Below are 16263 nucleotides of genomic sequence, written 5' to 3' on the forward strand. Positions count from 1 at the left end.
AGGATGGGTAGTTAATGAGGTGAGTTCGATATGATAGCACCAGGAAACTAGCTCGGCCTCGTGCAGACAATCCCCCTGTCACATTCAATGAAAATCACTCCAAGATAAATTATTGTTAGATTCAGCCCGACGAGTTGAAGACTTGCTGACCCCATTTACAGTTACAGAGCTGCAGAACAAGTCCTCATCCACAACTCTCCATCATCTGAACTCATTGCTATAATCCATTCACCATCACTCCTCGTAATACTGGCTTATTTTGCCGGATGTTATTGAAATTTCTATATCTCAGCATTCTGAAACCTGTGAACACGTCCTTCCAAGATATTGTTGCTCAATTTCACCCTCTATGTCTGTCCCCAAAACCACTTTCATTTACAGTCATGCACAGAGACAGGCCATTCAGCCAAAACTGGTCCATTCCAACCAAAATGTCCGTCCACATTAACCCCATTTCCCTGCACTTGGCCCATATCTTTCTCTGCCTTTCAATTCATATATTGTTCGAACAAAGTGCAGCGAGGTTTTGTGATGTCAAGAAAGGCCTCAGGAAAGATATCACTGAATCTAGAATTCATCTCACCCCAGCAATAAGATTACACAGAAACAATTTGACTGGAGGCTATAAACAAGAAGTATCAGCAAACACTGGTGGGAGATGTGTACGGAAGTCAATACTGCAGGGAAAAAATGCGTACGTTCTAAACAGGAAATTAGATATACAAGCGTTTGCAGGCAAAACTCATCGGGTCTGGTACCATTTGAAGGAAGAAAGTCGGAAGTTTGGCCCTCAAAGAGTTTATCGGGTCAGGGCGCAGCCATGGAGCAGGAAAGTCTATGTTTCAGTCATAAGCCCTTCATCAGGAATTCATTTCAGAATTCACTTTTTCTAATCCTCTGTAGGAAGACAGTGAGTCAAAATTTTTAATTTGGGAATTCTTCATCAGACCAGCTTTTGTTTTCGATCTCCAGTATATGCAGCTCTTTGTTTTATTTTAGATCAGCAATTATCTTGCATGCTGCAGTATTAATGGACAACTTGGAAGAAGGGGAAGGGGTGAGGACAGAAGAGCAGGCAATGTGTCAGTCACAGCTTAAGGCCCTGTCCACCAGCATGTGAATCCTGAGGTGAAGGTAAAGGAGGGCTTGTCAAAAGCACCGCACTGGAATTGGACATCATTTGAACAGATGTGACAGATCCAGAGAAAGTGGGAGGATGCAGTTTCTCTCACAGCTGGTCATTGAGTGGCACAGTGGCGAGCAATGCTGGTTTACAACACCAATGACCTGGGTTCGATTCCACCCTTTGGTGATACTCTGTGCGGTGTTTGTACCTTTTCCCTGTGTGTGCGTGAGTTTCCTCTGGGTGCTTGGTTTTCCTCTCACAGCCAAAAATGTCCATATTAGATTCAGTGACCTCATTAAATTACTCCGCAGTATCCAGGAATGTGCAGGTTCACTGGATTGTCGATGGTAAATGTAGAGTTACCGGGGTAAGCTTTGGGTTTATTGGTCGAGATGTTATCTGGAGGGTCAGTGTGGACTCGGTGGGCCAAATGGCCTGGTTCCACACTGCAGGGCTTCTATAATTTCTATGCAGCTGTCTGTTTGAAAACACTTCCCAGGAGCCTAACTATAAGCACTAATACAATTTGCCTCAACAAAATGTTACACCTTCCGTTTGTCTAACATGAACTCCATCCGCCACTCCTCGGACCTTTAGCCTATCTGATCAGCGTCCCGATTTAGGCTGAGTTAACCATCTGTGCTGTCCACTACCTCACCAATTTAGGTTTTATCTGCAAACTCACAATTACTACTGTATTCACATCCAAATTATTTATATGAAATGACAAAATCCATTCGATCCTTGTGGTCCACTGCTGGTCACAGAACTCTAGTCCAAAACTATATAACAGTTCACAAGTATTTCCTTCGTCTACTATCCTTCGAGTCAATTACCTCCAACTCTCCCTGTATTCCATGTGATCTCATTATGCTAACCACTTTGCCATGCGGAACCCTTTCGAATGCCTTACTATAGTCTATATTCTATTCCACAGTTCTATGTCTTTGCCTTTGTCAATCTTATTCGTCACTTCTTCAAAACGCTAAATCAAATTAGTGGGACACGATTTCCCACACACAAAGTCATGTTGATATCGCTAATCGGAATTTGCATATCTAAACACAAGTAAATGCTGTCCCTCAGAATCCCCTCCAACAACTTACCCACCAATGACATCAGTCCCACTTGTCTACAGTTTTCTGGTTTTTCCGTACCAACTGTTCTTGAACAATGGCGCAACCTTACCTGTGACTGTCCATGATACACATATCTCAGCCACAGACCGAACAATTACTTCTCTAGCTTCCCAACAGATCTGGGATACACTTGATCAGTTCATGGATCAAAGGACAGTGTAGCACAGTACAGGCCCTTGAGCTGTTTATGTTGTGCCGGCAGTTTATCCTACTCTAAGGTCAGACTAACCTTCATGCCCTTCATTGTACTAAAATCCACATGCCTAACCAAGAGTCACTGAAAAGGTCAGAGGGGATTATCCACCTTAATGCATTTTAAAATATCCAGCTCCTCATCTTCTGTAATATAGACAATATCCAAGATATCACTATTCATTTCCCCAAGTTCTCTACCTTCCATATCCTACTCCACAGTAAATACTGATGTAAAATATTTATTTATTATCTCAGCGATCTCCTGTAGTTCCACACATAAATCAACATTGCTGATCTTTAAGGGGTCCTGTTCTCTCCCTAGTTATTCTTTTGACCTTAATGTAGTTGTAGAATCGCTTTGAAATGTCCCTTACCCTATTTTCGAAAGATATCTTATGTCCTTATTTTGCCCTTCCTGGTTTCCCTCTTGAGCATTAGCCCACATCCCTGGTACTCCACGATGGAGTCACTCGATCCCTACAGTCTGTACCAATCACATACTTGCGCCTTTTCTTGAACAGAGCCTCAATTCTGCTCGCCATTCGGCATTCCCTACACCTACCTGCCTTACCCTGCTCATAGGCAGGAACATTGTGTCGCTAGACTCTGTAAGTCATTTGTGAAGGCCTCCCACTTTCCCACCAATAGCTTCTCCAAAGCAGCTTTTGAAAGTGTCAAAATAAAACGTTCAAAGTTGGCCTGAGTCAACTTACAACTTTAAAATTTATATTAGGAATATTTTTCTCCGTAAGTATTTTACAACTGATAGTTACTGCATAACAGGCTCAAGAAGCAGAATGGCCTCCTCCTGTTCCTCTGTAACAGACTTGCGATGCTAAATGGCCTCCCCCTGTCCCTTTGTAACAGGGGCATGGGGATAGAATTACTTCCTCCTGTCCCTGCGCAGCAGTCTCGATGCTCTGAATAATGTCCTAAGGTTATGGAAGAATTTGACAACAGTGCACATAAAACCAAGAGCAACATTACACAAAGTAAATGGACGATAAATATATACACTGGTTTATTGGCTCTGGAAATTACCCCACCAGTCACCTTATGCAGCGGGTCTGTTACTTTTTCACTCTCGCCGTTTATAAACAGTATATAATATACACAGTCCTGCAGTGTTCTGGCAATACTCCCACATGCACGGAAGAAACAATAAGAATATTGAAAGATTTATGGTCCATCCCTAAGCAACGCCCATCCATTCCACCCGCACCGAATAAATGTTCACTTTTATTGAGATATGAAAAGTGATGTCAGGAAGGGGTTAACTGGACCTGCTTGTTCAGTCACTGTGATTAATGTTAGTCTCCATGGGTTGCAATTATCCCAGTGGACGGTTTCCATCTTTTAATGATAAGTGGGCTCCGTTCAATGTATTATCCCACAGTATGGTGAGAGCATCACTAACAGTGTTAACAGGAATCAGCAGCTCCAGAGAGACTGGGGGAGAGATCAGAGTCTGAGCACAAGAGTCTGGAATGTTTCAACAATGAATAAAAATCTGAGGACATTAGACTGGAATGTCACAAGAATGGACAGGAGTTTATACGGGGATGTTTGGCATCTTTCTACATATTATGATGGAAGTTCATTATCGTGGCGGATCAAATATGCGCTTTACATTATACAATATATTTATTATCCAATCCTGGCTTCCGTTGGTGTACCTGGTAAGTCTCAATGTTCAGTCATTAATTCTATAAATCATGTTTGACAATAATACTGTTCTTTCATTGACTCTACCCTCCTTGCCACTGTTATTGTTCCTTCTAAGACTCTAAATCCACATATTTACTTGACAAACCACTACTAAATTGTTAATTCACTCTCTCCCTCCTTGCTTCTGGCAGTGTTACTCATGGGTTGCTATGTTGACTTGCTCAGTTTCAGCTGTGAATCATGCTCCGTTGTATCACTGCACTTGCTATCGAAATATTGAAAGCATTGAAGTCACTATCTTCTGTTCTAGTTACAAACTGCATTTCCTTCCTCTGACTCCATGTCATCCCTGGCCAATATCTGAAGCTGAAATAGACAAATAACAACAGTGGTGATCCCTTTGGACATGAACCAATTCCTGACACTGTACCCTGACCATTCCTAATTATAACTGCTGATAATTCCGGTATATACTTCACTGGCTAATCCCATCTGCTATTTGAACCATGAGCTTTGAAATACAGTCTTAAAGATTGCATTCGCCTGTTGCTGACACTCACAGCTGCAAACCTGCAGAAACAACTCTGAGTGAATACTCCACAGCTCATATCTGATATCACACAGAACTCCCCATCCATCCATCTTTCCTGTGCGTAATGATCTATAATGCTATTGGGTCTGGCAATGCCTTTATTTAATATTCTCAAGCAAGTCATTAACAGCTGCCCATGAACTATCTCTCTCTGTCCATTATACCAAGCCCTTACAGTTGTTCACATTTAAACCGATTTCCTCCAGGTGTGCTCTCTCTTAGACAATAATTTTCACATCTAACACTGCCCCAGAACCACACACAAACGCACACATAAAACCCCTTGTCTTGAACTGATGCATGAAGATACAGAGACATTAATTTGTGGGAGCCCATTTACTGTCACTCGCAGTATGGGCGGCAAATTGCCCCGTGTTAGTCAGTTACGCAGTGCAAATGTAGCAGCAACATACCGGCAAAGTATTGCAATACTGCAATGCTTGGCAGATAGTCCAGCTTACTGAGCAATACATTAACATAGTCTATACAGCTCCCCACGCTGGCCAGATAGTCCATCTTACCGAGCAATACACTAGCATAGTCTGCACAAATCCCCATTCTGGGCAGATAGTCCATCTTACCGAGCAATACACGAGCATAGTCTGCACAAATCCCCATTCTGGGCAGATCGTCCACCTTACTGAGCAATACACTAGCAGAGTCTGTACAGTTCCCCATGTGGCCAGATATTCCATATTACCGAGCAATACACTAGCACAGTCTGCACAGCTCCCCATTCTGGGCAGATAGACCAGTTTACTGAGCAATACACTGGCACAGTCTGCATAGCTCTCCACGCTGGGTTGTGTACTTGTCCCAGTGTATAGTTTCTGCGTTTGCTCTGTGAGGCAAATTCAGAATTTAGTGAATAAATTTGGTCAGCTGATATGGCAATGCCTTTATTCAATGTTCTCATTTTTGTGACCTGACCCACCAAGGTCTTACTGCTCCAGATAGACCAACTCCCTTGTTTTTTCACATATTTCAACAACATGCTCTGCTTTTGTCTTAATTGTCCGTTTCTATCTTTAATGTGAATGTCTCTGTCCATCTGTATCTTTCTCTTGCCTTGGTTTTTGGTTGTGTATTGTATCGAATACTGGCATTATGAAGTTGAGAAATAATGTAATGGTGTGTATCAGGCTGTTGTTTACTTCCCGCTGTGTCCCATATGGTCCTCCATGGACAGGGGAGTGTGTGCTGGGCTGTTGTTCACTCTCTGGTGTGTCCCTTAAGGTGCTTCATGAAGAGGTGCGGGTGTGTGCAGGGCAGGTGTTCACTTCCCGGTGTCTCCCACGTCGTCCTCCATGTTGGACAGCGGTGTGTGTGCTGGGCTGTTGTTCACTTGCTGGTGTGTCCCATGCGGTGCTCCATGGACAGGGGGTTGAGTTTCGGGTTATTGCTCACTTCCCAGTGTGTCCCAAGTTGTGCTTCATGTTGGACAGGGAGTTTCAGCATCTTTGATTCTTGTCTTGAAAACTTGGTCTGTGCCTGTCTACTGAACGCCTGTGTTTGTCCCTCTCAGCTGATCACGTGGTCAGAAACACGAGGAGAACCCTGAAGTATAATTATAAAGGAGTAGATATATCACTTTTAGTGGATGGAAGTCTGATTGTCTCGTGTTATTGAAAAGTTAGTGGAGGGGCTGGGGATCATTTGCTGGAGGTTGTGCTGTGAGCTGACTCAGACATTCAGGGAGACCAGAGGATTTAGTGACCCAACTCTGGATGGAGAATGGGGACTGTAGTTACAGCATCAGTGTCAGTAACATGAATAACAAATGGAGCAGAGGCTGCAGAGCATGGAAGCTCTGAAACCACGGACTGGGTGTGTGTGGGGAAAGGGATCTGCCAAATCTGTCTGTGTCTTAACGTGAGCACAGACTCTCACTGTCATCCTTAAACACACACACACAATCTTTCGCGCACACACATGTAAACAAACATACACATCCTCTCTCTCTAACTCGCACAACACCCTCCCGCCCCCCCCCCCCCCCCCCCCAAACACACACACACTCCGCATCTCTCGCACAGACGCACCTATAAATCTGGGGGGCTAATTTGCGTTTGCAGATTTATATTTGTGGATAGATTGTATTTTGTTCAAAACAACATTCAATTTGTACGCAGCCAATCATTGTGGCATTTTATAAAGTCCTGCTTTGGAAATAAAACCAGTATGACTGCAGGGTAAAACAAGTCGGACTCCACACAAGACCTTCCATGGTTTGTGCGGGGAAGGTCACATCTTAGCAAACATAGTAGCATTCTTTGAAGAATGACAAAGTTGATAGTGCGGAAAGGGATGTAGATGTCATATACATGGACTTCAGTAAGACGTTTGATGAGATAGACTGATGGAGAAGGTGAAGTTGCAGGGGTCCATGGTGTACTAGTTAGATGGATTAGAGAACTGGCTGGGCAACAGTAGACAGAGAGTAGTAATGGAAGGGAGTTTCTCAAAATGGACAATTGTTCTGTGTGGTGTTTCACAGGGATCCGTGCTATGACCACTGTTTGTTGTGATATCCTTACATGATCTGAAGGAAGATATAGGTGGTCTGATTAGCAAGTTTGCAGATGAAACTAAGATTGGTAGAGTAGCAGAAAGTTGAGGGGACTGTCAGAGAACACAGCTGAATGTAGATAGATTGGAGAGTTGGGTGAAGAAAGGGCAGATGTGAGGTGATGGAGTTTGGAAGATCCAATTCGAGAACGAATTATACATTAACTGGAAAAAAACCCTGGGGAAACCTGATGTACAGAGAGTTCTGGGTGTTCAGGTCCATTGTTCGCTGAAAGTGGCAGGTGGATAGAATGATGAAGAAGGCATACAGCATAGTTCCTTCATGCATTCGAACAATTTAAGAAGTGGAGAACCACAGACCAGTTAACTCGTCACCAACAGGAGGGGATCTGTCGGAATCTATTGTGTACAAGAGTAGGCAGGCCATATTACAGTTGTATAGGACTTTGGTTCGGTCACATTCGGAATACTGTGAACAGTTATGGTTGCCACATTACTGTAAGGATCTGGATGATTTGGAAAGAGGGCAGAGTATTTTCACCAGAATGTTGCCTAGTATGGAGAGAACAACATAAAAAGAGAGGTTTGGTAAATTAGGATTAATTTCATTACAAAGACGGAGGTTGAGGGAGGACTTGATTGTTGTCTACAAAATCTTGAGAGATGTAAACAGGGTGGATAGCAAGAAGCTATTGGAGACAAGTGATGAAAGGCGCTGATGCAATTGTTTAAATAGAATCTGTTCACAGGTGAGGTGTCCGAGGACGGGAGAACACCCTTTATAGGAAGGGTTGTAGTGATAGAGCAGGGAACTATACACCAGTGTGTTTCAGATCAGTGTTAAAGAAAATTTTGCACAAAATACGTGGTGGTAGAAGGCTATTTGTGTGACTGGAGACCGGTGTCCCCTGGTATACCACAGTGATTAGTGCTGTGTCCCTTATTAAATGTGGTATTCATAAATGGTGCAGGTGTGAATGTAGAGGGGGATTGGGAGTGTGATAGTAAGTCTGTGGTTGATACAAAGATTGACCAGGTGGTTGGCAGTGAGGAGGAAGGTTTTATGTTACAGTAAGATACAGATGGAATGGTCAAATGGGTGGATCAATGGCAGATGGAATGTAACTCTGACAACTGAGGTGATGCACTTTGGAAGAAGGAACAAAGTGGGGAATAAACAATGAATTGTAGCACACAAGAAAGCTCATAGGGAGCTTTTTCACACATTCTTGAATGTGATGCAGGAGGATAAAAAGGGATGTAAGAAGTCAATGGAAGCAGTAGGTACAACCTTTACTCATCGAGGCATAGATTACAAGATCTATGTAGCACTTTGGTGAGGCCAATATGGAATATTGTGTGGAGTTCTGGGAGCCACATTACAGGAAGTATGTGATTATTCTGGAGGGGTGCAGAGATTCACCTGGATGTTTCCAACGATGGAGCATATCAGCTATGGAGAGAGGCTGGGTAAGCTCGGATTGTTTAGTTTGAATGAGAGAAGGCTGAGGGGGACGTGATTCTGAAGGATAAGATTACGAGGGACATGGACAGGGTAGATAGACAGCAGCTGTTCCTTTTAGTCAAAGGGCCAAGAACAGGGGAGCACACATTTAAAGGGAAGGATTTGGGGTTTAGAGATGAATCAGGGATTGTTTTTCACCCAGAGGGTCATGGGGTCTGGAATGCACTTCCTAAGGGAGGCAGTTATCACGGGTCACCTCACACCATTCATGGCTACGGGTCTGATGTAGGAAATTTGGAATAATATAGATCGTGCTGTATTTTTGATGGTACAGAGTCTATGCTTCTGTGATTGTATGGCTGTGGAAGGTCAATCATTGAACAGCTTAAGACAGGAACTAATGGGTTTTGGAAGAATATATTAACGAGCATGAAATGTAACATCTTCTCAACGTACAATATACCAAGGTGACATGTTGGAGAAGATATTTGTAGCTTCCTTACAATCCAAAACCAACGAATGGAGAAGAGGAAAATGGCAGACTATGAAGCATCTACTTCAGTTCTGCCTTTATGATGGAATTTTTAAAAAATGCTTCCCATCAATTCTAGGTCTACTGAGAAAGAATGGAAATACAATCAAATCACTAAATAAGCAGTTTTGGAGAAATTATTTGCACTGAAGTCTGATAAATCCCCATTGAATGCTAATCTATATCTCTGATTCTGAAAGGAGGTGGCCATGGGAATAATGGATACTCTGCTTGCCGTCTTCCAAATTCCAGATGATTGAATTGACAGATTTGAGAGCAGCAAATGTAACCCAAATATTTCTAAAGGAGGCAGGGAGACACAGAGAATTACAGTCTGCTTAGCACCAAAGAAGCAGTCAGGACAATACAAGAGTCTGTAAGACAGAATGCTTTGCCAGGGAACTTTGAGAATTATGTTAATTTGAAAGTAATGAACATGGATCAAGTTAATATCAAATTATTAATGGCGAATCATATTTAAGAATCCGACTGCGAAATAAGTTATGGCGAATCAATATATGCAGTGAATTTGAATTTTCAGAAACATTTTTGATGACGTCCCAAGTGTAGTTTTGTGACAATGCTACTCCTTTAACAAGGTTATGCTGTCCTTGTTTTTTTTTCATAGCAGTCTGATTAGCAGCGAATCCAAAGAGTCTGGGTTTGACTACTTGGGAGTGCTTTCAAGTCGAAAATTAAAACACGTACAATGAGGAGAGAGCTATGCTAGATCTGGTCCTGTATAATGAGACAGGAATAATTAATGACCTCATAGTTAGGAATCAACTTGGCAGGAATGATCACAGTATGGTTGAATTTAAAACACTGATTGAGAGTCAAGATAAAATTCAATACCAGGGTCCTGTGCTTAAACGAAGGAGACTACAACATATTGGAGGAAGGAATTGGCAAAAGTCGACTGGAAACAAATACTTTATGGTGAGAGTTGACGAGCAGTGGAGGATTTTCAAAGTAGTTTTTCAAAGTCCTAAGGCACGGTGGCACAGTGGTTAGCACTGCTGCCTCACAGCGCCAGAGACCCGGGTTCAATTCCTGACTCAGGCGACTGACTGTGTGGAGTTGGCACATTCTCCCCGTGTCTGCATGGGTCCCCTCCGGGTGCTCCGGTTTCATCCCACAGTCCAAGGATGTGCACGTCAGGTGAATTGGCCATGCTAAATTGCCCATAGTGTTAGGTAAAGGGGTAAATGTGGGTTACGCTTCGGCAGGTCGGTGTGGACTTGTTGGGCTGAAGGGCCTGTTTCCACACTGTAAGTAATCTAATCAAACGTATATTCAGTGAAAAGGAAAGACTGTGAGAAAAGGGGAAGTCTGCCGTGGGTGCCTAAGCATAATACGCAAGGTTATCAAATTGAAAGGGATGGAATGCAAAGTGGCCAAGAACAGCAGGAACCTCGAAGATTGGGAAAAGATTAAAGGTCAACAGAAAGCCACGAAAAGAGCTATAAAGAAAAGTAGGATAGAACACGAGAAAAAAAATCTAGCACAGTATATGAAAACAGATAGCAGATGATTCCCTAAATATATAAATTGAAAATGAATGGCTAACTTAAATGTTGGTCCTTGAGAGGATAAGAAGGAGCATTTAGTTATAGGATATGATGAAATGGCTGAGGCATTGAACAGGTATTTTGTATCAGTCTTCATAGTGAACGACACTAATAACATGCCAGTGATCAACGAAGAGATGAAGATTCTAGATTAGAGTGGTGTTGGTAACGCACAGCAGTTCAGGTAGCATCTGAGGAGCAGAATCATCGACGTTTTAAGCAAAAGCCTTTCATCAGGAATGCTCTGAACTGTTGTGCTTTTACCAGCTCCACTCTAGAATCTGGTTTCCAGTATCTGCAGTCCTTGCTATTACCAAAGAGATGAAGGTAGGTGAGGACTTGTGAACAATCATTATTACAGAGGAGGTAGCGTTGGGCAAGCTAATGGAGTAATGGAGCTAAGGTTAGACGAATCCCCTGGCCCTGATGTAATGTATCCCAGGGTACTAAAAAGATAGCAGGAGAAATAACAAGTGCACTTGCGGTAATTTTCTAAAATTTGCTGAACTCTGGGGCAGTCCCAGCAGATTGAAAAGCAGCAAATGGGACGCCATTGTTGAAAAAGGCAGGTGGATTAAAGTTGGGGAATTATAAACCAGTTAACTTAATCTGCGTAGTGGGGAAGATGCTTTGACTGTATTATCAAGGAAGAAATAGCGAGGCATTTTGATAGAAAACGGCCCATTGCACAGATGCAGCGAGGATGCATGAAGGGCAGATCATGCTTAACAAGTCTTTTGGAAATCTACGAAGACATTACGAGCAAGATAGACAACGAGGCCGCAGTGGATGTGGTGTATCTAGGTTTCAAAAAGGCTTTGACAGGGTGCCACATAGTAGGCTGCTGCATAAGATAAAGATGGATGGCGTAACGGCTGAAGTATTAGCATGGATAAAAGATTGGTTGACTAACGGGAAGCAAAGAGTGGGTATAAATGAGTGCTATCCTGGCTGGCAATCAGGGCTGAGTGGTGTGCCTCAGGGATCAGTGTTGGGGTTGGAATTATTCACAATTTATATAGATGATGTGGAGGTGGGAGCATGCGTAGTTGGTCAAAATTTGCAGATGGCACGAAGATGAGCGGTAGACCAAAGTGTGCAGAGTACTGTGAAACTTTGCAGAGGAAAATAGCTACATTGCATGAATAGGTAAAGGTCTGGCAGATGGAATACAATGTTAATAAATATGAAGTAATCTTTTTTGTTCGGAATACCAGTAAAAGGGATGATTACTTGAATTGTAAAAAGATGCAGCATGCTGCTGTGCAGAGGGACCTGGGTGTCCTTGTGCATGAATCACAGAAGGTTGATCTGCAGGTACATAAAATAATTAGGAAGGTAAATGGTATTTTGTTCTTCATTGCGAAAGGGGTTGAATTTAAAAGCAGGAAGGTTATGTTACAGCTGTACAGGGTGCTGGTGAGGTCATACCTGGAGTATTGTGAGCAGTTTTGGCCTCCTTACTTGCAAAGCGATGTACTGGCAGTGGAGGTGGTGCAGGGGAGATTAACTCTGGTGAATCTGGAGTTGAGGGGGTTGTCTTATGAGCAGAGACAGAGTAGATCAGCATTATATTCATTGGAATTTATAAGAATGAGTGGAGGATCTTATAGAAACATAAAAAATATTGTGAAGGGAAGGGTAAGAAAAAAGTAGAGAGGATGGTTCCACTGGCAGGTGAAGCTAGGACAAGATGGAATAACCTCAATATTAGAGGGAGCAGATTTAGGATTGAATTGAGAAAGAACCTCTTCACCAGAGGCTTGTGATTCTATGGAACTCCCTGCCCAGTGAAGAAGTTGACGCTACTTCAGTAAATGTTTTTCCAGCTGACATAGATATGTTTTGAACAATGAAGTAAATTACGGATACAGTGAGAGTGCGGGTAAGGGGATATGGGTCCACGAGTCGATCAGCTTTGATGTTACAGAATGGCTAAGCAGGTTAGAAGGACCAGGTGACCTACTCCTGCTCCTAGTCCTTCTATTCTTATGAAAGGGGAGTGGCCAGTTCTCCCAGCGCAGACCCTATGCTTTGATTTGTTTGGACTGATCTTTCACAGACTAGCTGTTTACTGAAAGCAGGCAGCCAGTTATGAAGCTATCAGGCCAAAGAAGAAGGTCCATGCTGATCCCCCCGCCCCCTCTCTCTGATATCTCTCCTGGAAGAACCTGGGTTTGATGTTTACTTTCGAATTTTCCATGGGGTGTTTATGGGGATTGTTTCAAGTACTTCGAACAACACCTTAGATTATTTATATACAGATTACTTACAGTGTGGAAACAGGCCCTTTGGCCCAACAAGTCCACACCAACCCCCCAAAGAGCAAACCATCCAGATCCATTTGCCTACATTTACCCCTTCACCTAACACTACGCGCAATTGAGCATGGCCAATTCAGCTAACCGGCACATTTTTGGACAATGCAAGAAAACCGGAGCACCCAGAGGAAACCCACACAGACACGGGGAGAATGTGCAAACTCCACACAGACAGTTGCCTGAGGCGGGAATTGAACCCGGGTCCCTGGCGCAGTGAAGCAGCAGTGCTAACCATTGTGCCACGGTACCACCCAATGGCTACCGACCATTTTCAGATTCTCAGTTGAGAAGTGGAGTGCTACTGAAGACCAGAAAGCTTCACCTGGAAGATTAGTTGAGTAGCCAACTTTTAATATTTTTTAATATTTATTTACAAAACTTTAAAATGACAAAAGCTGAGGATAGTCACTTTAGTTCTACTTATTGTGGAACTAGTAGCATGGATATGGCTTCTAATTGGCTGCCTCTTGGTATTGACATCCCTAATCATGTTGCACAGTAATGCCCTACATTTTGTCGGCTGGATTGAAAGTCAGTTCTTGGTCTTCCCATGTACCCACTCCTTATGAATTTAATTTGCTAACATCATTATTTTAGGATAATCTGTTGGGTTTTCGGATAGATTGTTATTCTGCATGCTATTCTCTTCTGTTTGTGTTTCATTTCGTAACCTTGAAAATAAATTCTGTTTTATTTAAAACTAAGTGGCTTGACCAGCTGCGTCACTCCTGGAATATCTGTCTTACACCTGCTTAAGGCAACAAGCAAAGTTTGAGTCTGTACTACTTCCTTGAAATGACTCGAGGTGGTCAGTCCTGGCCCATAACAGTGTGCAACAGTGAGATCAAATATATTGGCATGGGTTGAGAATGGTAGAGAGCTGAAAGAAAAAGTGAGTCAGAATAAACAGCTCCTTTTTTGGGATGAACAGGATGATCCCGGAATTGATGTTTGGCACCCATCTATTCAGGAAGCAGATTAAACATCTGCGCGAGGGTACTAAATGTAATCTTTCAAAATCTGCTGATGGCACCAAACTGAGAATTGATTGGGTGAGGCGGATGCAAAGAAGTTCAAGGTAATTGAGATACGTGGAGGGAATGGGTAAATACGTGGCAGATGAACAACAATGTGGATGGACGTAACACTGAACATTTTGGTTGGAAAAATATAACATCAGGCCAGTATTTGAAAAGGAATTGATGTGAAAATGTTGATCTGTGAAGATACTAACGTGCATACTTGTGTTGACTACTTCACCGAATTCTGAGTCTATTCACAGCAGTGAACTCTGAAGCCAGACGTCAATACTGGGATTGGCACTGGCACGCTGCCCAGTGTACATAGACCCACCAAGTGAGGATATGTAACATTGAAAAGGATCTGGATCTACCTGTACACCAGTCACTCAAAGCATTATTGGAGCAACTGAAAGCCGTTAGGATGGTAAATGATGTGTTGACCTTCATTTCCGGGGAATTTGAGTCAAGGCATAAGGGTCTCTTATTACAGCTCTACTTGACCTTGGTGAGACCCCATCTCGAACATTGTGCAGTACTGTGTGCAGTTTTGGTCTCCTTAACTAATAAAGGACAAACCTGACATTGAGGGAGAGCAGCAAAAAATGACCAGACTGATCTCTAGGATGACAAACTTGTTGTGGGAGCAGAGTTTGGGGCGACTGAGTCTGTATTCCATGTGGTTTAGGAAAATGAGTGGAGATCTCAGTGAGATATATAATACTCTGACAGGGAGAGATATATTGGAAACAGGGATGATAATTCACCTGGCTGGGACGTCTAAAACAAGCGGCCACAGTATTAGGTACAGTCAGGGCACTCTGCATTGAGATGAGAGTAAATGTCTGCACTCACAGACTGGTGAATCTGGGAATTCTATGCTACACAAGCCTGTGGAAGCCAAGGCACTGAATTTCGTTAAGTATTTCTTGACACTAAAGGGACAAGGTTGCAGCAGAAGTTTGGTGTGGGGAGAAAGGATCAACCATCGTTATATTGAATGGGAAAGCAAAATTGATGGACTGAAGTTCCTAATTCATATTGTTCCAATAATTAATCACTTCAAAGGATATACAGTATGCAGTGTTTGTGAAAAAAAAATGAAGAGATGTTAGACCAAAAACTAGAATGGGGGAGGCTCAATGTGTTGAATGACCTACTCCTTTCCTACTGTTTCTGTGCAGTCTGTGGGAAAACTCTGAAAATGTGTCACAAGCTCTCAGCTGTTAGGAAGGAGGCACCTGCTGGATCAACAGGACTGTGTTTCCCATTCCCTTTTCTGATACCGAAAATGGTGCTGGGTGTTCTGTCCAATTTTATTCATTAAGGGCTCGGAACAGTTTGATACAATAGAACGTCTTGCTTGGCATTTTAGAGACCGTTGAAGAGTTTGCTACATGTCTGTCGTCTGGAGGCACTTTTCGTCCAGAACAGGAAAGCAGGGGAGATTCACTGCCTGAAAGTACATTGGGAAGGCAATTGGTGTTTGCAATCGACATTGGCTTCAAGGTCACTGTTACTGACAGCAGATTTTAGATTTCGCTATCTTATTAGTTGATGTTAACTTCCACCAGCTGACAGACCATTAGCCTGGTCGGGTTTGGTAATCCAGTGACATTTCCACAACAGCACCATCTCCACATGAGGACCAATCGGAAACCACACTGAGCAGATAATTTCTGTGCTGCTTGGCAGCTCTGTCAAAAATAACTCACACCATTTTGTCTATCGTGATGGGACTGAGGGGTGGTAAATGGTCAGATTGTAATTATTCTTCTCTTAAGGGACTGGACATAGATGAGGAATTTTCCACGTTGTCAGGGAGATGTCAGAGTTGGAGCTAGAATGAAACAGTTTCCCCAGGGACACGGCTTGTTATGCAGCACAAGTCTTCAGTCCTATTGCAGGAATGGTGTCAGGACCCATTGCCTTTTTCGTACCTACTGTGTTTCTTCATGTGAGGTGCAGCGAATCGAATTGGTTGGAGACTGGCATCTGTGATTCAGTGGGCATCATCTAAGGAACACTTCTGGCTGAGGATGGTGCAGACATTGCATACTGTCTTTTACACTGATGTGCAGCAAAGTTCCATTCTTTCGGGGAATG

This window comes from Chiloscyllium punctatum, unplaced genomic scaffold (genome assembly GCF_047496795.1).
Source record: "Chiloscyllium punctatum isolate Juve2018m unplaced genomic scaffold, sChiPun1.3 scaffold_303, whole genome shotgun sequence".
In the NCBI taxonomy this organism is placed as follows: domain Eukaryota; kingdom Metazoa; phylum Chordata; class Chondrichthyes; order Orectolobiformes; family Hemiscylliidae; genus Chiloscyllium; species Chiloscyllium punctatum.